Consider the following 21,761-nt stretch of genomic DNA (forward strand, 5'->3'; position numbering starts at 1 on the left):
CAAACACAGCCCACATATTGTGCATAGAAGGGAATTTTAATGATTAAAACTAACACATATTGCAACAATATATTACAGACCAAATAGCAGCATGTTGTATTTGGACACAATTAACATGTAACAGTGATTTTACCCAACAGAGGTCCCTGTTGCACTGGATATAGAGCAAAGCAAAGTGTCATTCTCACTGAACCAGCCTCACACACCACAGGGAGACAGTGTGTTGTGTTTATTGTGAATAGCAGTTGTGAAGCTGCTGTGTTGTCAGTACAGGCCAAAGGATACCGAGCTCATAACAACAAAATGTGTTATTTCTTTATCTTAATGATCATGTGGTCTAGAATAACTGCAGAGCTACTGGAATGATTCATTCGGTTTCTGAAAATCATAACATATCCCATATTTCCATAGTTTTCAAACAATTAGATGCAAACATTTAATAGGCAATGGAAATTGATGAAATTAAATCCAGTCATCAAATTACTGATTAAAGTTCCACAATCCTCCTCTCCTTAATTTGTGATTCGGAGGTGTTAAGCATCACACCCATGAATGCATTTTGAGACTGCACTCAGCTTGTTAGTTCAGCGGAAGCCTCCCTGAATGTGTGATATGTCATTTGCAACACATGTTGGCACAGCATTATGCAGCACTGGAAAGTAATACAACTTTGTGCAATGTCAAACCGCACTTATTGGATGTGCATAAAGTGACACATTCCTGTTGAAGAGTGCCGGCTCTGCATCATCCCATTGACCCACCACGTTCAGAATCACATTTAGCATCCAGTCGAAGAGAAAATCCATCTTTCCTCTGCTAGCCACTGAGAAATGTAGCATGTGTGAGGAAAAATAATAACATAAAACTATATTAGAGATCCCCTTTGCCTAGCAGAGAAGGTATTGATTTTTAGAGAAAGGTTTCAGAAAGTCTCTTCCAAGGGCCAATACTAATGCCACTTCTCCACCCAGACCTCAAAGCACCACAACAACATTTTAGGCCGATCACAAAGCTTAGGGACCGGATTTATTTTTAGAAAGTTTTTTTTAATTCTCTTGCTCGCTGTCTGTTTTTGTGATTTACAGATGTGTGTGTATGTGCATGAAGTAGCACAAACGTGTATGAAATCTCATATTTCCTGACAGAACATCTGAAGCGTTAGATTAAAGCCCTGACATGATTCTTTTAATAACTGTTGCAGAATAACACGCCTTTTATTCCCTTTCATTTTCCATTGAGGCGCCAAAATTCAATTATCTAATCTGATTTATAAAATTATTAATCTCCATTACTCATACATTCAAAATGATTTTGGAATCCTGAGATAGAAAACTGTGTCTTTATTTAAAGTCACAATGTAATGAGGTGAGTGATGGTTGGGCAGGGTTCAGAGTGGACCACACAGAGGTGGTAAAGAGATTGAAACAGTTTCCTGTCTTGCACCATTAAACAATTCAAGGTGTTTATATGCACTGGCTGCCAAAAAGACACCACAGGGGAAGATAGCATGCAGCCTGTTATCACAGTACAGTACATAAGTGTGTGTGTGTGTCAGTGTGTGTGTGTGTGTTCACTTCTGTCCATCCATCTGTGCGAAGAAAGGGAGAAAAGGACAGAAAGACAGGAAGTGCTGGTGCATACGTGAGATTTCATGCTTGTGCAAGAATAAATTTATGATGGTGATGACACTCAAACACACACACACACACACACACACACACACACACACACGCACATAAAGAGAAAGACAAGTTTACAGAGAGAGTCCTGAGGCCCAGAGAGAGAGAGTGAGTGAGGGAGGGAGGGAGGGAGAAAAGGCTAGAGAGAAGACTGCAGGGTTAGAACCAATTAGGCCAGGAGAGGATCCCTCCACCTGCACTGCGAGGCCCCCAGGGGAGAGTCCCAGTGACAAGATGAGGGATCATCATCATTACCATTATTTATTTGCTAAGCAGAGGCCGACTCTGGGGCCAATCCTAATAGGATTCACGAATTACAATGAGCGCCTTGCTGTTGGGGCACATAGGATGCTCAAGGAGGAGGGTAGGGTTAATGCATGGATAAAAGCGAGCATACATTTGGAAACATCAGCAGCAAATACAACTGGCTTATGCCAAAATAAATGCCTTTTAATCAATTATGCAGACCTATTAAAGGCTCCCAGACTGCCATCAATAATGTATGGGGTATCCCTGTACAGTAGTTTGGTTGTGCAAAGAAGTCAGGTCAAGCTGACCCCTTGAAATCAATCCAGCTAATTCAGATGCATGCTAGTGAATTCATGTGAGCAACACCAGGATAGCCAGGTAGATGACACGGTTTGTATTTTTATTGTTACAACTTCCTGTCCACCATGTAGTTACCATTTCCACTGGGTTTCTCTTTATTTCTGTAAAGTTTAGGGTATTTTTCTTTCTCTTACAGAGACTTAGGGCTGGTCAGGAACTGCTGTCTATATGAATACTTAATGTCACTGAGCAGTTTTCTCAAACGGTCACTGTACCTTTTGAAGATAAGCTTAAATCAGTCATTTGAGGCACTTGCACTTTCCTTAACTGTTTTCTTTTCATGCTACTTTATAGTTCTACTCCACTACATTTATCTGACAGCTTTAGTGACACACACAACACATGGAGAGTTTCTAAAATAAGATGCTTTGTTATAAATCAGTATAGCTGCAATGGTTACTCTATTAATTAATCAGTTGATTGGTAACTATTAAATGCAGAAAGGTATTTCTTGGTTCCTGCTTCAAATGGCTGAGGGTAAACGTGACGGCATTTCTCATCACTTTCTGCATTTTTACAAACAATCAAACGATTAATCAAGCAGATTCATCCATAATGAAAGTAATCATTACAACTTTACATAAAATAGTATAGGCAAGGCAAATTTATTTGTAGCTCATTTTCATACACAGAGGTCATTCAATGTGCTTTGCAGGGAAGGAAAAGTACAAAAGTTAAATGCTGCTTTTACATTAATGCTATATCATAATGTGATATAATTGTATATATAGTAGATTATAACAACAATAAAAGCCATAGGGGACATTTTTCTGCATTGAGCACTTTTACATTAGTAAAGGATGTGTCGCTGCCTCCATTGTTGCTGAACATAAAAAAAGTTCCCCCGGACCGGAACTTCGGATTGCTCGTTTTTTTTTCTTACTCAGGTGCACGTGTCAGTAGGTTGGCAGGAAGTGGTCGTTCACAAACCTTTGGCGTCTCTGGAGTTAACAGACAACATTCATCAAACATGGAACCAAACTTTACATCAGTAGAGACTCCAGTGGCCGCAGCAGCTGAGGACAGGTGTGTGAGCAGACACAGGTGAGGTTAAGGTATCAGAGAGGAAGAGTTACCGGTCAGTGTGAGGTCAGACTGTAAAGCGCTACACCAAGGCCGTTCACACACATTTGTTTACGAAAGAGGGAAAACTAACATTTTTACTGCGGTTTCCTCCATCCGGACAATGGACCAGGCTTTGTTTTTAAAAAATTCCCTCAATTACACTTCAAACCTGGATATGATTAACAAGTAGGCAACAGTGACGGTTTAAAATAAAAAATAAAAACACAAATCAGTGTTTTGTTACCAACCACACCTCATCAGACCAGGTATAGATAAACCCCCCCCCCCAAAAAAAAAACACTTGGACTTGTTTTGTGACCATCATCTAGAGAAGTGGAAACTCATTTCCCCAATAGAGGGAGAAGGTTTTAGGTCTTTTGGCTTAGTTATGTAAAATTATCAGTAGAACGGTAAAAAAAAAAAAAAGAAATGCCAGTAAAAGTCCTGTATTCAAGTCATAAAAGTACAGCAATGCCTATTAGCAAAAATGAGGTCTACCACAAGTGATTATTTTCATTATCGATTAATCTATAGGCCTTACTTACATAATAACCTGCAGTGAGAAACCCAAGGGTATTCAGTTTAATATTTTATAAAACTAAAAAACAACAGCAAATATTCATATTTGAGAAGATGTAACCAGCAAGGTTTTCGTATTTTTGCTTAAAACAACTCAAATGTTGGATCTAATATCAGCATACTTTAGTTGGCAATTAATTTTCCATGAGCCATCTAATCGATTAATTGGTCTAGCCAACAAAATATAAAAGTATCAAAACGAGAAGTGCTCATTATCTACACCCACTGACTGGTATATTGTTATATAATTTATGTTACTGGATTATTATTATGGACACATTAATGTGCACAGCATTTTAATGTTGTTGATTTAGATGGTGTTACTGCGCTATTACCTGCTTTTTAAAATGTCCAACAGTTATTTTATAAGCTCACTGCAGATTTTGAATGTACATGATTATCGGTCATGTAACTAGCTATGTATTGGAGTAAAAAGTATAATGTTTCCTTCTGAAGTGTAATAAAGAATAAAGTGACACAAAAAAGAAAGTAAAGTACAAGTACTGGGTGAATTGTACTCCATCAAAATTCTTTGATAAATGTACTTGCAGTAAGTCACTTACCACCACTGTGTTTTCCACACAGACGATCATTTTCACTGAACATGGATGAGGCTGTGTCTCATGCAGGAAAGGCCTGGTCACTGCAGCTGAGCCACGAGACAAACCTCACCTGTGCACCAGTGACTGAAAGGATATTATCCTAAGATGGTTCAGTATGGACACTTTGTCGTCCTCTCCTGTTTTCATGGTGAGTAAAGCTTAATTTTTTTTTTTATCCCTGCCATTATTGTGAGTCTGTTGTCTCGTAGATTAATTTGTACACTGTGCACTCTGTGGCTGTTTGTGTTATTAAATCATGGATGTGGTATTAGGATGCATGTAATATACCTTTATTGCAATGAAAATGAAAAAAAATTTCAGATATCATAGACGTGATCTTCCCAAAATGCAAATGAGCAAAAGCCCAATTTTGACGCTGTTAAGTTATACCTCCGTCGAAGTTTTGTCTACAATGAGCGTCAAATCATCTGTGTGTGTGTGTCAGGGAGCGTTACTATGATCAATGTGTGTGTCCTTCTTTTTGCACACTAGGGTTGGTTTGCATTGGAGAAAGCAATTTCTGTGTTTGTGTGTGTGTGTGTGTGTGTGTGTGTGTGTGTGTGTGTGTGTGTGTGTGTGGATGCCGTGTCTGCCTGTGATTCAGGTGTTGTGGAAGAGTGACTATAGTTAGTCCATAACTCATGATGCTCTCCATTCAGAAGACACCTTAGGGCCCGCATTACACCCAGTGAGACTCAATCACAGCCTACGCTAAATCGATAATCCTGGAGAGAGTTGGTGGGAGGGAGGGAGAAGAAGATGGAGAGAAAGTGGCTGGGGGAGAGAGAGAAAGGGAGGGGGAAGAAGAGAAAAGGAGACAGAAACTCCAGAGAAGGAGGGGGAGAGAGACAGGAAAGAGGGAGAACAGGACCAGGATCGGAAGATGAAAGATGAGGGCTGGTTTTCCCACAAACTCCCAAAGGCCCCTTTGCTGACTGTGTTTTTATCTAGGGATGAGAGGACATTGTTGAGGTGGAAGGAGAGAATGACTGAAATGGAGAAAGAAAGAAGGAGAGCAAGTATAGCTACACTGAAGCAACAAGGTGTCTTCTGCACAAAAACCCTCCTCCTCAAGGCTTTATTTCACACAGTCTTGACTCAACTTGCTCAGTAAAGCAGTCATGTTCTAGCTCATTTTCTACGTCCTGTGTGCTTCGTTATAAATAAACCTACCAATTATTTACTCCGTCAATAGTAGTAAAAGAAAAGTAAAAAAAAAAATTCAAGCAGAGAACGCTAGTTTTGTCTAACTAATGGTTCAAAACTAACAATTTACTGTGATGTGATAAAGAAATGCAACAAATGATCACATTTGAAAAGCTGGAACATTAAATGTGGCATTTTTACTTGAAAAATAACTGAAACAATTGATTAGTCAAAATACTCTTACATTTTCTTTCAATTGACTAATGGAATCAATCGACTAATCGTCGCAGCTCTGCACTGAACACTGAAGTGATTTTATTCACTCATTTGCTTCTCCCTATATAACAGAGACTTGGTAGTTTGCTCTGTAGAGTTGTACATTGAGATTTTGGACACTTCCCAGTCAGAATAAACAGGGAAAACATCTGTTGATGGTGATATGAACATCATACCAACAACATTATATAAAACTGAAACCTTTCACTATAGTGTCAATGTCTAAGCTAAATCTGAATATGTCACATGACATGAAAAAAATGTAAATTTAAGCAACAGTGGAGGCCAATGTAGGCTATAATTATATAATATGAATAAGTTAACAGGTGAAAGGCAGTATTTTATTTGTGTGTGTGTGTGTGTGTGTGTGTGTGTGTGTGTGTGTGTGTGTGTGTGTGTGTGTGTCTGGCGCTGAACGAGGGTAAATAAGGTTAATAAGGTTTATAACGAAAAGAAATTCAACATTCGAATGTTGATAGCCAAGACAAACTCAATGTGGAAAGATAGAGCTGGCAATTGCAGCGGCACAGCAGAGACCCAGGCGGTGTGACACACGTGTGCGAGCCACAGCAGGTCAGCGATGTAGACGCCACGCACATGCAAGGCAGGCAGTGTTTCCCCGAGCGTAAAGCTCGATCATAGGCTAGTGGGAGCTGGCAGGACACTTTCTGTAACTATAAGACAATCTGTGGGCACAACAGGGCAACGACAACAGGTTGGCTCATATATGGGCAGTGGAAAACAGCAGAAAATATCCATCCATCTCTTCCTTTTTCCTGCTGTGTTTGCCCCACTCTCCATCACCCCTGCGCTCTGTCTTTTCACCCTCGTTCCCTCATTCACTTTCACCCACATCCTCCAACTCTCATTCTTGCACCTCCCAATCTCCTCAGCTCCGTCTCCTCTCTCCTCACCTTCCTCCCTCTTTCTCTCTTTCCGAGTTGTCACAGTGTATGGGCCCCCTCTCTCTCTTTTTCTCAATCTCTCTCTCCCTCTCTCTCTCTCTCTCTCCACGACTTGCTGTTGTTTTTGAGTGATGTGCGGCTGATGGCGAATGCTGGGCGATGACAGATGGATGTGACAAGCAGATGGTTTTGCTTGTCGTCTCTTTAATCACACAAATTCAGTCGGCCATGAAGCCAGAGCTCTGTCTTGTCAAAGCAACACAAAGTGGAGACAAATTTATCCAGCACGCCATAGATTTTGATACAGAAAATGTGTAGGCATTTGTGAAGAAAAGGGGCTAAACGTAAATGGGAGTCTTTATGTTGAGGTTGGCGCTGATATTGTTTTTGATGTGTTGACGTCTGTTTGGTTGCATGGCAAGAAGTTGAACTTTTAATTTGACAGCTATGACGATGTGAAGTTGGTCGAGGCGGATTAAACAATTGTCCTTGTCATTGTGATCTTTGGAATTGTTTGACATTATATGCTGAGTGCATTTTTGAAAGCAAATGCAGTATTATGCTACGGACAGACACAATCTGGTGCAACTTTATGTGATTTGATTTACAAGCATTTGATCCCTTATTCCCGCCTTTGACCCGTATTAACCCTGAGTAGTGTGATTCAGATACGTACGTTTATGTTATGATAGCACGCAATCAAGTCAATTAAGTACTTGACAAATCAAGGTTCTTTATCACATTACAAAGTTGAGGAATTCCAATATTGCGATAAAACTATCCTGCTTTTTAATTTGGAGAATTTCCCGCAATGACTTAACACAACCAGAGATATTAAAGGCATTGGTTACTTTGGTATTTAATGATCCAGCAAAATCTTTACCAGTAGCCAAAACTGTATCGTCTCATACAGTATATTCAGTGGCTTTAGAAAGTATTCAGACACCTTCACTTTTTGCACACTTAAATTGCAAATAGATAATCCACCATGAAAAATTAAAAACGTGTTGAAATCTCTTATTTACAAAAGTATTCAGACCAGTGGTGTGCTGTCACAAGGCAAGCAGTGTTTGTCCTGTTAATGTTAAAAAAAATGGACATCAGTTAGAGCTATACTGAAGTGGAAACATCTAATTACATCTGAACAACATTCTGTATCTGATATTGCCTGTGTGCGTTCATCTTTTATTGCCCTCTTGCGGCATCAGCAGGCTATTGTCTCTCTCTAAACTAGCTTGACTAAGTTTCTGACATTTTTGTGGTCATGACTGTGTCCCGCTGACAAAGGCTGGGGCTCGTCAAGCAGTGCGGAGAAGTGTGGAGGTTTGCGCATGCACATTGAGGATAATCCTGGGATCTTTGATAAGTGACTAGATAGAGCTAGATAAGTGTGTTTGTTTGACTCAGCTTCTACTGTTCTGAGATCAGTTATGATATGGCACGCATTATATGTACATGCAGGTGTGTGGAAATAAAAGCACAATCATGAGACAGGAGATTTTCTACTATTACTGAACTTGATTGGAGTCCACGTGGAACACACCTGTAAGGTCCCACTATTCACATTGCATTGCAAAAAAACAAGCCATGATGTCTGCCCAGATTTAAACCCTGCAGAACAGATGAGATGGCCGCTCACAGATGCTTCCAATCCAATCTGATGGAGCTTGAGAGGATCTGCCAGAAATCCAGGTGTACAAAGCTTGAAGAGACTCACCCAAGAAGACTCAAAGCTGCAATTGTTGCCAAAGGGGTTTCTACAACAACTGAATTAAGGGTCTGAATATCTCACACGATCTTCTTAATCTATTGGGAACATTCGTAATTGATCATTACCTGACTACAATAGGTGTTCATTATAGGTAGGCTTTATTGCAGAAAACACAGAATGTGTTCATCTACAACCCTCAGAGAGGGTAAAGGAGAAAAAAATGAAAAGTGAAATAAGAAAGTTTTCTGGTAATTGCACTTTAAGCCATAAAGACATCTGGACACACACACACACACATACACACACACACACACACCACAAACAAACAGACTGTAGCCAAACAGAGGGTTTTCAAATGAGGGGTATAATTAACACCTAAATGATCAACTCAGCACAATAAGCTGGCAATTGTCTGATAAGGTGTAATGTTGAGCACATTCACATTCACACGCACACACGCACACAGACTTCAACACACCCACAGAAACATAAGCCACACTAGTGCAGTCTATCTTTACGCTGACAAGAAGATACTGCGAGTGATTTCTCCGCTGGTGTAGAGATAAGCCGACATAAGTCTATCATTTCCCTCCATCCCACCGTCAGTCCAGTTCTCCGTCTCAGTGGCACGACTACCACGGCTCTCAATCTCAAGGTTAGGCTGGCAAGGTCAAATTGACTTTAGATTAATTAACTGTCAATTAAGGGAGTAATTGTTTCATAATGTGGTGTGCCCCCGAGACAAGGTGTATGTGATCGGGGGCCAGCACTGTCAGAGCTGGTTTAAGCCGATAAGGTGGTGAGTGAAGCCTCTCGGAGAGAAAGGGAAGGGAAAGGATACATGTGTATGTGTGTGCTCGTACAGTGTGTTTTCGTGAAAGGAAAGAGCGCGGTAAGAGGTGTGTGTTTATGTGAGAGAGAAAGACAGCGATACACACCTATAATGAGAGAAATGAGTGATACATCCTCCATTATCCCATAACAGCAGCACTGCTGGATGCCACGCTCTCCTCCACTGCCATCAGCGTGCACATGGGTCGCCCTGAGGTGGCTCCACATACATGCACACAAATGTCAACACAGACGCACAGAACGCAGACACACACACACACACACACACACAGACACACACCGGTGGTAGTCGCACAAAATCTTTCACACTGGAGTCGTATTCTTCACTCAAATCAGCATTCGTCAATGCATGCAGAGGCAGATGAATGGATGTGTCCACTACCACAACCCACCAGGTGAAGGAGAGAGGAGCTCAGAGAGGGAGAAGAGTGATGAAAATAGGATCAAAATGAGAAATAGCGGAGTAAAAACAAAACTAAAAAGAAAGCAGACATGAATAAAAGAGAAGAGGGGGAGAGGGCGTGCAGTGAACGTTGATGAAATGGTGATTGCCTCTTGCTTGCTAATGGTTGGCCTGGAGGGGTGTCTGAGAATGACATGAGAAGCTAAGCTCTTCCCTCTCCATTTGTTTCTCCTCTTCCTAATATCAGCAGTGAGGTTTGCCTTTGCAGACAATCGCAGATGTTCCATGTAGAGAACAGAGAACGAATCGATAAGAATTCAATAACTTGATAATTGTCTGAAACCGCAAACCTTGCAAATAAGAAATATATTTAGTTTTTATTCCCCTGAGGGTGAAGTCATACATTGCCACAGCTTACCTCAGCAGAACAAGTAACAAAGTATTTTCAGTATCAGTTTTCATAACCTCTTTTTTTCTGGAAACGCTCATTTAAATACGTTTTTCTTTAGACCAAAACTGCTTATTTTTGTGAAAAGAAGATTGGTGATAATCAGAAGTATCATTCTGGAGCGGTGTTACCTAATCACAGGAAAATTTACTTTATTATATCATACTCCACTAAAATTACAAGTGCACACTGAAAAGAACCAAGCTATGTGCTATGATCCAGCTGATCTGAACAGCAGCTGGCAGAATGGTAGACGCACACAAACGACTATGTTGCATGTTTATTCATTAGAGTTAATTTATTAAACAACGCACCTGTGACTCAAGACTCACTATATTTTTCATCTGGCATTTTCTGATCTATATAGGAAGCTATGCATGTAAGGATTGCAATTTCTTACCAGTCTATTGAGAAAACAGTTGAACCATATGTATTCTCCACAATCCACTGCACATTTGCTGCATTTGCTGCCATAAACATGTAAACATTAAATTTCGAATCAGCATTTTGTCAACCTAAAATGTGTGTTCTGTGAGTGTTGTTGAATCAAGTCAAATTTGTTGCTTTCTGTTTTGTGCCCCTCTATGGATTTTGTCAGTGTAGTGTATTTATTTATTAAGTATTTGTGTGGCATATTTTGGCACATTTTTCAAGACAGTTCCTCTTAACATTTGAAATTATATTTATTTAATATTTATTTTTGTATTGATGTACATGCAGAATGTGCTAGTCTCCTGTTACTTTGAAAACATATCAAAGTGCTGTCAGATCTGGCTTTTTTTTTTTTTTAAGCTGACAAATGCTAATACCAGTAATTGGCATTCAGCCCATCTGGTGTCAAATTAAGCTCACTGCAGCATACATTAAAAAAAAAAAAAAAAAAAAAAAGTGTCAATCACATGCTATGCTATGTGGTGCCCTATATGTACAAAACTTTACTCCATATCAAAGCAGGAGAATATTAGAATTGAAAATGAAAATAAATAAATGAGCCAACAAATGATCTGAAAGTGAGAAGCAGTTGTTTTACACTCTCAAATCAGAAGATTATGCAATCAATATCACAATTAATAATATCTAAAATCTTTTCTGATATTGATATGTCACAACATGGCAAATAGCACATAAATTGGTATTAAAGGCGTTGAAAGCTGTTCCACTGTTATGACATTTGAGAGTTTTATATACATGAGAACATTGTAATGTGTTTAATGATATTGAATTATTTTTTTACTTGTGTTTTATGTTCAAAATTCAACTTGACAGCATTTTTTTTTTTTATAGTTACATAGTTGCATACGTATATAAACCCTCACTTTATGTTGGTGATTATGATGATTATGTAGCTAAGAAACAGTCTGGCACATAAACCCCGTGTGAAGCAGCAAATTATTTTTATATACATTTCCTTACAGGTTAAAGAGAGATTGGACGTATTGGTTATTAAGCTTTAGATGTGGTGGTTGGTTTTGTTACCATTGGACAGAGTTAGCTGTTTCCACCTGCTTCTTTATGCTAAACTAAAATCAACTAACCAGCTGCTTGCTTCAATTTCACATGTAGTGTTGTGCAGACATGGCGGTCGTAGCAATCCTGTCAAACTCTTCCTTTTAATCTGCAAGGATTCTCCATCTAGGCAGTTTTACACACTCACTGTCTTACAGTACATGGCACAGGAGAATATTCCTTGAACACCAATCCATTTCAATTACAGGATATATCTGTGAGCTTGTAATTGATTGTCGTGACTAGAGACTCTCTAGGTAGTCAATGCTATCACCAATGCCTTTGAACTGCGTCTGTACATTGTTTTCTATCAGTGTTTTTAATTGTTTTCCCTTGTTGCTGCACTTTGCATTTTCCCAGAACTGTCGAGTTACATAGAGTGATTACAGCGTGCCCCGTCTATTGATTGAAAAGCTCCTCTGTTTTGCGTCTGTTTTGGAAGTCTAACACTCGGCCTGTTGTATTCATGTGAGGCTCTTTAAACAACTGAGGTGCAGTCTTGATGGAGCCGCTGGAAACTGATGGAAGCAAGCGAGTGTGTGAGGATGGATGGATGGATACATGATAGACAAATGGATGAATGATGGGGAGATAAATGGATAGGTAGATGAATTGCTGGATGGATGCACAGATGGATGTGTTGATGGACTGATTATCTGAAAGATGGAGGAGAGGCAGAAGAATAGTGAAATGGACTGGGTTGATTGTCATCAGACGAGCTGATGAATAAATGGGCAGACAGATAGGTAGATAGCCAGGGAGAGATTGATAGGTGCTTTCCTCAGTGGGCCACCTGCATCCTCAGCATTTAGAAGAGGGTGGAGAGCAGATACTCATCTGTAATAGGGGTAATGGAGCTCAAAATAAACTCACAAACAACTCTATTTCTGTCTCTCTCCCCCCCCCCCCCTTCATCCTCTCAGCACACCCTCACTCCCTCTCACACTCTGAGTACAAATATTTCCCATCTAGCTGGTGCTCCATTTTGACATTTTTTTTGAGGGACTACACATGCTGCAAAGTGAAAACAAGCTCAAACACTGTAAAGCAAAATGCCCATTCCTTCCCAGTCCATCATACCCTCATGATTTAGTTTTCTAGGAAGCGTTCACTTATCACTGGTGAAATCTAGCATTTTTCTTTGTATTTTTTGGAATAAAATAAAAGCAAGTCTTGTCATTCATTATCGATTAATCCACAGAATATTTATTTTGATTAATAGATTGATAATTTTGTCCATGAAATGTCAAAGGACAGTGAATAAATGTCCATCCTATTCCAAAGTGGCGTCCTCAAAAATTACTTTGTCGTGCCAACAGTCCGAAACTGTGATCAGTTTACAGTGATATAAATCTAATAAGAATCCAATCCTAACACTGAAGAATCTTGAAACAGAGATTTTGGGCAAATTTTCTTGAAAAATGACTGAAACAATTGTTAAATTATCAATATACACTGTTGCTCATAAAGTTGAAATAAATTTCTTCCTTACCTCTTTCCATGAAATGATTGTGACAATGTGATTTATTCTTGACAGATAAAGTGTATATCTTCTCAAAACTTAGTTGTCAATCTCTTCCAAAGTGATTACTTATGCATTTAAATAGGAATAAACAGGGGATTGTGTCTGAAAACAAAATTGTATCAACTTTATGGGCAACAGTGTAGTTGCAGATTTTTTTTTTTCAAATTAATCGACTAATTGTTTAATCTCCTAAAGTCTTGTTTATTTTTTACTCGTAAGCAATGCCTCCATCTTGTAGATGTATGATTTATATGATTTATACATGTAGGATGTGCATATATATTTCATATGCATGGTTCTGTAATGCCATGATGAGTGAGTAAACATTTACCTGTGAGATAAAAACAACAAAAGGGTGTTTAAGTTTCTCTGCATGTTTGTCAGTTTTCTGATGCTATTCAATTAAAATGCTTTATGCTATTTCTACAGTGACAGTTACCAGTGTAATACATTACTGCCATTCTTTCATCACATCCATCCTCCTCTCCTCTCTCTCCTCTCCTCTCCTCTCCTCTCCTCTCCTCTCCACTTTTGCACGGACTCATTATGCTGTCCTCTCTCGGCAGATGGGCCGGACACACATTGGTGGCTCAGTGTGTAAACTAAATGGTAGTAAGGCGGTACGGTTTGACTGGTGTGTGTATGTATGTGCATTTCCTATAAACACCACACGCTCTCTCTCTCTGTCTCTCTCTCTCTGTCATGTGACTGTGTTTATGTTAAGTGTGTGTGAATGTACGCTGTGTGTTGACAGGTGGCGGTGGAGGTGTTAATGCCACCAGCCACACACTCAATACATTTCCACGTCTCTCACCCTCCCATCTCATTTAATAGTCATCCTGGTGGCATCTGCATTCAAACCCATTTATGCTAATGATTCTAGGTGTAAGGCTGCTTGCTCTATAACCATTTTATATTAGCTATATTGATCATCGCTTCACTACAAATAATTGTGCAGATAAGTGTTATCTACTGGTGAGAAATGCAGGACATACAGATGGGCAGAAAAAGGTGAAGAGTCTGCAGAATGGGCAATGGAAATAAAAAAAAAAAAAGAAATCAATAGAACGTAAGCAGTTTTCCACCCACCTGAGAAAAGTTCAGAAAACCTACTACGCTGCCTTTCTGGAAAAGGTTTGAGTCATTCAAACCAGTGAAAAGTTGGGACAGCTGAAGAGCAGTAAATGTTACTGGTCCAGTTGCAAAATGCACTATATACTTTTTGCAGTTGCCATTTGCAGTGGTATTGGAGACATATTAACCATTAATCCACTTTTTCCAGTTGAAGACATACACTCATTTTTTACTTTTTTTTTTAAATAAGCCTCTTCTCCTTTTAAAGCTATTTAAATAGTTGCATCCATAAACCCTATCTATTGGGATTTTTTTTACTTTGTGTATCTGTTTGTAATATTTTAAGTGGTGGCAGTAGGTACAAGTCTTTGAAAAAACACAAGAGTGACAGAGGGAAAGATTGATGGGCATTGGCTGTATTGTTTCAAGTCTTTGTCTTCGGGTAAATCTTTGATAGCACTGAATGACAGAATGGTGCCAGTGATCAACAAATACCCTCCAGAGAATTTACCAGGCCTCTACAAACAGATTCTGAAAGATGGACTGTCAAATCAAACCTGAGAGAAGCAGTTTTGTAGTTACGTTTAGTTCAGAATCTACAAATGAATATTGGGACTCGGGGAGCAGATATTAATGAGGGTTAGGGTGTTTCCCTTTGGTGCATATTAGACACCAGTGGCTATTATATATTCAATTAGATTAAGCTCAGCTTTAGCAACGCTAATGGTGGGACTCTAGGGATGGCTATCCCAGTCAGCCTGTTAGCCTGTTCTTCTCACACTCAGGTCATGAATTAATTATCTTGACTACGGTTGGACCAAATTTCGTACAGACGTTTATGGTATCTGGATAATTCCTTATGACTCTGATTATCCCCTGACTTGTAACTTATCCACTTGACTAACACAGGATATCTCTCTGAAACTAAGGACTGAATTATTGCCTCAGCTGAACTCTGCATGTAACCATAGTAAATGTTAGCATGTTTTTCCAAAGTGTAACTTCAACTGATGAAAGTTAAAACAAGTCTGGCAAGATGTGATGTCCAACAGTATACAGAGGATAAACCATTTTTGCTATTGCTACATATCCAACATTAGCATTAACAGCTGTTTAATTACCTATGTAGAAGAAACATTGCAAGTTCAGCATCAAACTTCATTTCTTTACTCCTTTGCTACTTCCTTTAGCATGCTAACCAGCTAGCCCCGGCCCAGTTTGCCCGCCTCTTCACTTTCCGATACTGAGTCACTGTAGTGTTCAGTCAGCCCTGAAGAAGTAGTACTGCTCAGAAGGCGTGTTATAACCTCTTGTACTGTAAACGCAACAACAGCTGAAGCTCTTTGCAAGACTAAGTAAACAGCTGTTAATGCTAACATTGGTTATGTAACAATAGCAAAACTTACAAATAGCTATTTAAAGTAATGACAATTTCAAGGTTTACACAAATAGAAATAAGTGATAGTAAGTAGGACTACTGTGAGATCTATATAATGTAGGGAAGGTTATGAGTTCTCTGTAAGTCCTTCACATCAGCCAGTTGGACTCTTGGAATAGATTAGGTGTCTCAAAACAAAAAGGAGGACAATCTTTCCCTGCTAGTTATCCCCTTATGTCTACACAGTCTGCAAGACTGATCAGCTTTTTTAACTTTAATATAGTATGTAGGTGTTTGCTACAGGAAATATTAAAAACCAAAGGGTGCTTTATTTTTCTGTATGGACTGAATTTTTCAATCAAAATACCTTCATCACCCTAAAAGCTGCTAAGAAGGTGTATGAATTTATTAGCACTTGGCGCTCTGTGGGCCATGAGCTCTTTCTCATATTGCTATTTGGAGCTTTATTCGCCACAGTTTTCTCTTTTTTCCCCTCCCCTGCACCTGTTTGATAGTTTAGTTTCTTTCCATAAATGTGACTGCGGTGAAGTGGAAGGAGAGCCACTGAAGGGTGTGTTTCAGTCATGGTCCAGCAGTGCCATGCAATTTTTATGGCAAGGATCGCTCAGATCTGTGCTTACACAGCTTGCCTGCTCAGGTAGATGGTATTATATCTGTGCTGTATTTGTATAGCTTTGTTAAGTAATGCTCCCAAGAGCTAATCCAAATGCTTGCAAACACTTTTTTGTCGTTTCTCATAATGGAAACGTGGCTAGAGATTTAATGATTGTCATACAACATGGACCGGTCCATGTGTACTTTGACACCAGGGCTTATATATATGCAACCTCTATAGATGTAGACAGGGCTGGTGATCCCTTTTCTGTACTCAGACTGTCCCTGCAGACTGCTGTTGGCACTGTTTGTCTCTTTACTTGATATCACTGAACTATTTGTTTCATTGGGCTTTAGGTCTCCTGGGACCAGAGCAGCATGGTAACCAAATGTGTTTTTCTCTCCCGGGCTAATTTAATTTAAGACACCATTCATTCATTTGTGGCAATTCTACACCTACTGCACAAGGATAATTCCCTCTAAAGAGACGCAAGCTGCTGCCTGATACACACTGGACTGCTTATACCATCTCTGAATACCCCAGTGTACTTTATACAGTGACATACCCAAAGGTCAAATGCCTTGCCCTCTTCTACCACAAGCATAACATATTTGTTGAACATTTTTGTTCATAATAATCTGTTTGGTAATTGTTGGTAGGTTTATTTAAAAACAAAAAAAACACACTCAAAAATAAAGTGAAGTCTGATCATATGCATTTCATAAAAGAATGCAAAAACTTTTGAATAATTTTGCATTTTCCAATTTCTACCAAATATGAGGAAAATTTGCTTCTTTTGTGGATACAAGAACAGTATTAAATGCAGATAGTCTCTGGTATGACTTGGCATCAGGATAAAAAGAACGCCATGCTCCGTGGATGTTATTAGAGCCTGACCCAGTATTTGATCCATTAAGAAACAAGAAATTCCAGTACAGAAATGCCGAAGATACGTTTGTGGTAATTTTTAAAGTGTCTCCTTTGAATAGTTTGTCCACCAGAGAGCACTGGCAAGTTTATTTTTCAAGTGTAAAATGCTCCAGTCAGTTTGCTTCTTCTTCACAATTCACCCCAAAAATGTACACCCATTCATTCAGTACCCACTTATATAGAAGAAATACGCTACACACATGCATCAGCACCTACATGTGCAGTACATGCAGGTGTTAAACACACACACACACACACACACACACACACACACACACACACAAACACACACACACACACACACACACACACACAAACACACACACACACACACACACACTTCTATTGGGTTCTTGCCCCAAAGGCAGTGCAATCAGTCAGGGTCGTAATATAAGGGGAGACAGACTGACCTTCACAGCCACAGGACTGCTAGGACACAGTGGGAGAAAAGAGCGGGAGAGAACAGAGTTTGGATGCCAGATGTTAAAGGATACAGAGACATTAAATGTTGAACAGTAGTTTAAAATATTGTGTGTGTGTGTGTCTGTGTGTGTGTGTGTGTGTGGGGGGGGGGATTATACACTCCAGAAAACAACTTAAAAGTGTAAATTTTTTAAAGTGAAAAACAAAGGCGAGTTAGTCTGTATAGTTTCCAGCTCTTTGAGAAATATTGCTGACTGGCTGCTTATCTGTTGCTAAATGTGCTATATTTCCTGTTCATATATGCAACACTGCTACCTTTGTGACAGTCATTTTCAGTTATTACGTTTTTCTTCTTTAATGGAAATGTCTGACAACCGCAACCCAATCAGATACCAGTGTTTTCTTTTCATCACCTCTTTCCAGACTTTTTACATTTGTGTTAACCCTGAGGAATATTATTATATACTGAACACTGATTTAATGAATAAATGAAAGAATACGCTCAAATTTAATCTGATAGTATAATGATAGAATTGACTGACAGAAAAGTTATATCCAAAATAATTGTGTTAACCCCTTTATTCAGCCATAGTACTCTATCAATTCCATTGTTCTGAATAATATGATTATGACATGTGATACTGCACTGATCATGTTCATACTGGCACTGGCTTTTTTTTTTTTTTCCTGCACTGCCAACATGACAGTCCAAGGTCTCAGATCAGCTCATTAAGGTTTCTGACCCCAACAACCTGGTGCCAGATTGCTTTGCAATGTCCCATAACTCAGACAGACAAACATTAACAACACCTTAGTACAAAGTAACAAGCGACTGTCCAGTCCAGACAAACCTCTGTGGTCGTAATATGTTAATGTTCTGTCAGATTAACAGAAAAGTTAACATCAGTGGAAACATCTAGGAAGATTGTTACACAAAACAAAACTATCTCCAACCCTCTTTTGTTCTTCACACACAAATCATGCCTATGACTGCTGTGTCAATATTTATACTGTTGTGACCTTCCCCTCTGTAACCCCCTGATCCTCTTCAGTATGTATAGTTTACTGGCAGACTGTCCAACACTGGATAAATCACATATGATCTATACTCTCTCTCTCTCTGTCTCTCTCTCTCTCTCTCCAACTGCAAGCAGAGACGATGGACTCATGTTGGCTTGACAGAATCAATGGATCCTATAGCAAGAAGGGCAAAAAGACAAGATGCAGAGTAAGGTGTTTCTTCTTGTTTCTGTGCATTTCTGTGTGTCTTGTGCATGTCTTGGTGAAATGTTTGGCTACAACAAGCCTCCAAAACAATCTTCTACAAGTGATGTGATGAACAGTATTCTTCCAAAGATACTGGAAAGCGCTTTCAGACACCCAAAGTCTCCCATAGGGGTCAAACTGGGTTGAGATCAGGTTACTGCGAAGGCCACAGCAAATGATTCAAATCATTTTCAAATCATTCAGTGCCCTGAGCATCTACTTTATGTTTCTCCACGTATTTATTTAGGCCCTTTAATTTATAGTCTTAAGTGGCCACGTTTCGGTCACTATTTCAAACTTGTTCCATTGTCTGACAACAGAAACAGAAATGTTGTAAATGAGAACAGCGTTATTGGGAATTCAGCTGTATTAAAATACTGTATAAGTGAGCACAGTGAGTAGGAGAGACAAAGAAGGAGCTGAATCCAGCTGACACTAAGCAGAATGAGAATATGCTGCGTAGTGTATTACGTCATCTAGTGAAATTTAGGCAATTTTTGTGCAGGTTTTAGCCACCTTCCACTATAATGAGTTGTTTACAGCAACTCCACATGAGTTAACAACTACGTCCTCACTTTCACACATTGACCCATATTCTAGGTTTTGACCTTGTCTTGTTCTACATCCACTAATCCAATTTAGATGCAATTTAAAATGAGCTCAGAAGCCACAGCCCAAAACCTGTGTAACATCCTGATTATATACTTCCAAGAGTCCACTAGGACAAAGTCTAAGTTTTAAAGTTTTTAAAGTCAAAATTAATTATTTATTCTCTCAAAACTCTCCTACTGTTATAGAGAATACCCACTGAAATAAAGGCAAACTTTTCAGTCACAGGATGGTTATCTCGGGCTTTAAGGCTTTATGCACCTGACACCACTTCTTGATGAGCCTGGATGCGAGAGCACAAGCTTTTCCACATTATTCACTTAAAAGTTGAACGTATGAACACATGGTTCAGATGTTTAGGAAGTGGGGATGTGTACCCATTTAACAGCTCAAGTGAAGTTAGATAAGGGGCTCCAGTGCACGAGAGGCCCCAAGAGTCGCATGTTGACAGGAAATAATGAATCAGGAGGAACCCTCTGGAGGTTCAGGAGATGAGGGGAAAGGGAGGAGAGGGGGAGGGGAGGGGGGAGATGAGGAAAAAATGGCTATGGGCTGTTGATGTTAAAAATCCATCTGTACCTGCGTGATGTCTGTGTTGCGTATGAAAGTTTTTTTTTGCATTAATGGGCATGAATGTATATATGTGTGTATGCGCTTGTACTCTTCAAGTGTGCATAGATAATCTGTGGCAGAGCAGCTATCATATAAACCTGCTCCCTAGGCAGAAAGAACACAGACAGTGACAGACGAGTGTCAGTGACTGAAGAGAGAGATAAATGTCTATTTATCACTTTTTTTCAGACAGGAGTTTTGCACAGAATTTTTTTCCCCCCAGAGGAGTTTTGTAACACTAGTCAGAAGAAGAGGCAGCACTCTCAGATAAACGCACAATATTGAATTAGACAAGTGGCCAAGGAAATTAATGCATCCATCAGTTCCACATTATAAATTCAAATAGTTTACATATAGAGGTGATCATCAGGACCTATCTAAAAAAAAAAAAAAAAAAAAAAGATGACATTCCCTGGCAGCAAAAGCCCCTTTTCCTCTTTTTCAGTCAAGAGGAAATATGATTGTATTTCTGTATGTGCGGAATAATGGAAGATAAATTCTGTTCAGGAAAATGAATTAGTTAGAAGAAGAGAGTGTCTTGGTGAGAAATGGCTCTGTCATGAAGAGAAGGCACAACAATTGCGATAATAAAGCAAAATGATCTTAGCAGCATGAGTAGTTACAATAAGCGCAAACAGTATGGATACACACACACACCATCTGGTTACTTCCAATACTCCCAATTATTTTGAAAGAGCACAATCATATGCACAACACATGTAAGTGCAAAGCTATTGAAAATCAGCACTTGCGCTCTGACTCAAAATGAAAAATTCATTTACACGGGCGATGTTCACAGTTGGATCTTCATCAGATGAAATTGTTTAAAAACAGTTTCCACAGCCATATAGATACCAGAAGGCTGCAAGGCTCCAACCATCCAACCTGTCCAGAGTGATAAACATCTCAAAGGAATGAACAACTCAAGGAAGTACACAATAAACCCAATCAATAGGACATCAGATAGAAAATAAATAAATAAAAAATATCTCCTACATAAAAAATATCCAGAGTAGTTTCAAATGTTTTTTACATGAAAGAAAAAAATTAAACTCTCCACTCGTATGCATATTTTTTATGTTTGTTAATTCATCCAAGTTTGAGAGAGAGAGAGAGGATTGTATTTCCCTTTTTTTTTTCACACCACCCAGATGTGAAGTGCTGACGTCAGGTGGTCTTCACTAATACAAACATGACAGACAAACATGCTCATACGCACAGGCATGCTGATACTGGCTTACAAAAGGCATACAGACTGAGTGCTGGCACTCTGGCCTCTGTCCTGTTCCAGCTTGGATCTTATCAGTGTGTGTGGTGGGTGGTAATCAGAAGATATAATACATCAGGCAGCTGGCCGGCCAACCACAATGGAGGGAGCATCACTGCTACAGCCACACTGCCATCACACTCTCAGCAGCCAATGTGTCCTTGAAATGGAGAATGAGACTGAGGTGGAAAAATTAGAAGTCCAGCAGCCAGTAATGATGAGTTTGGCGAACCCTGTCCACACTCAATCTGCTCTCACTTTCTTCTTATTGGATTTCTTA

General features: G+C 39.4%; 1 protein-coding gene across 2 annotated transcripts in view; it reads left to right on the forward strand.

Annotated features, from left to right (window-relative positions):
- The first annotated feature begins 3,193 nt into the window (after positions 1–3,193).
- Positions 3,194–21,761, forward strand: part of LOC130175752 (neurexophilin-4) — a 115,660-nt gene continuing 97,092 nt past the window's right edge. The window contains exons 1-3 of one of the 2 annotated variants that reach the window (XM_056386301.1): positions 3,194–3,332; positions 4,518–4,682; positions 18,879–18,955. The gene's annotated coding sequence lies outside the window, so the exon portion shown is untranslated. The remainder of the gene's footprint in view (positions 3,333–4,517; positions 4,683–18,878; positions 18,956–21,761) is intronic. The other variant, XM_056386291.1, reaches the window with a different exon arrangement.

This window comes from Seriola aureovittata, chromosome 2 (genome assembly GCF_021018895.1).
Source record: "Seriola aureovittata isolate HTS-2021-v1 ecotype China chromosome 2, ASM2101889v1, whole genome shotgun sequence".
Taxonomy (NCBI): Eukaryota; Metazoa; Chordata; class Actinopteri; order Carangiformes; family Carangidae; genus Seriola; species Seriola aureovittata.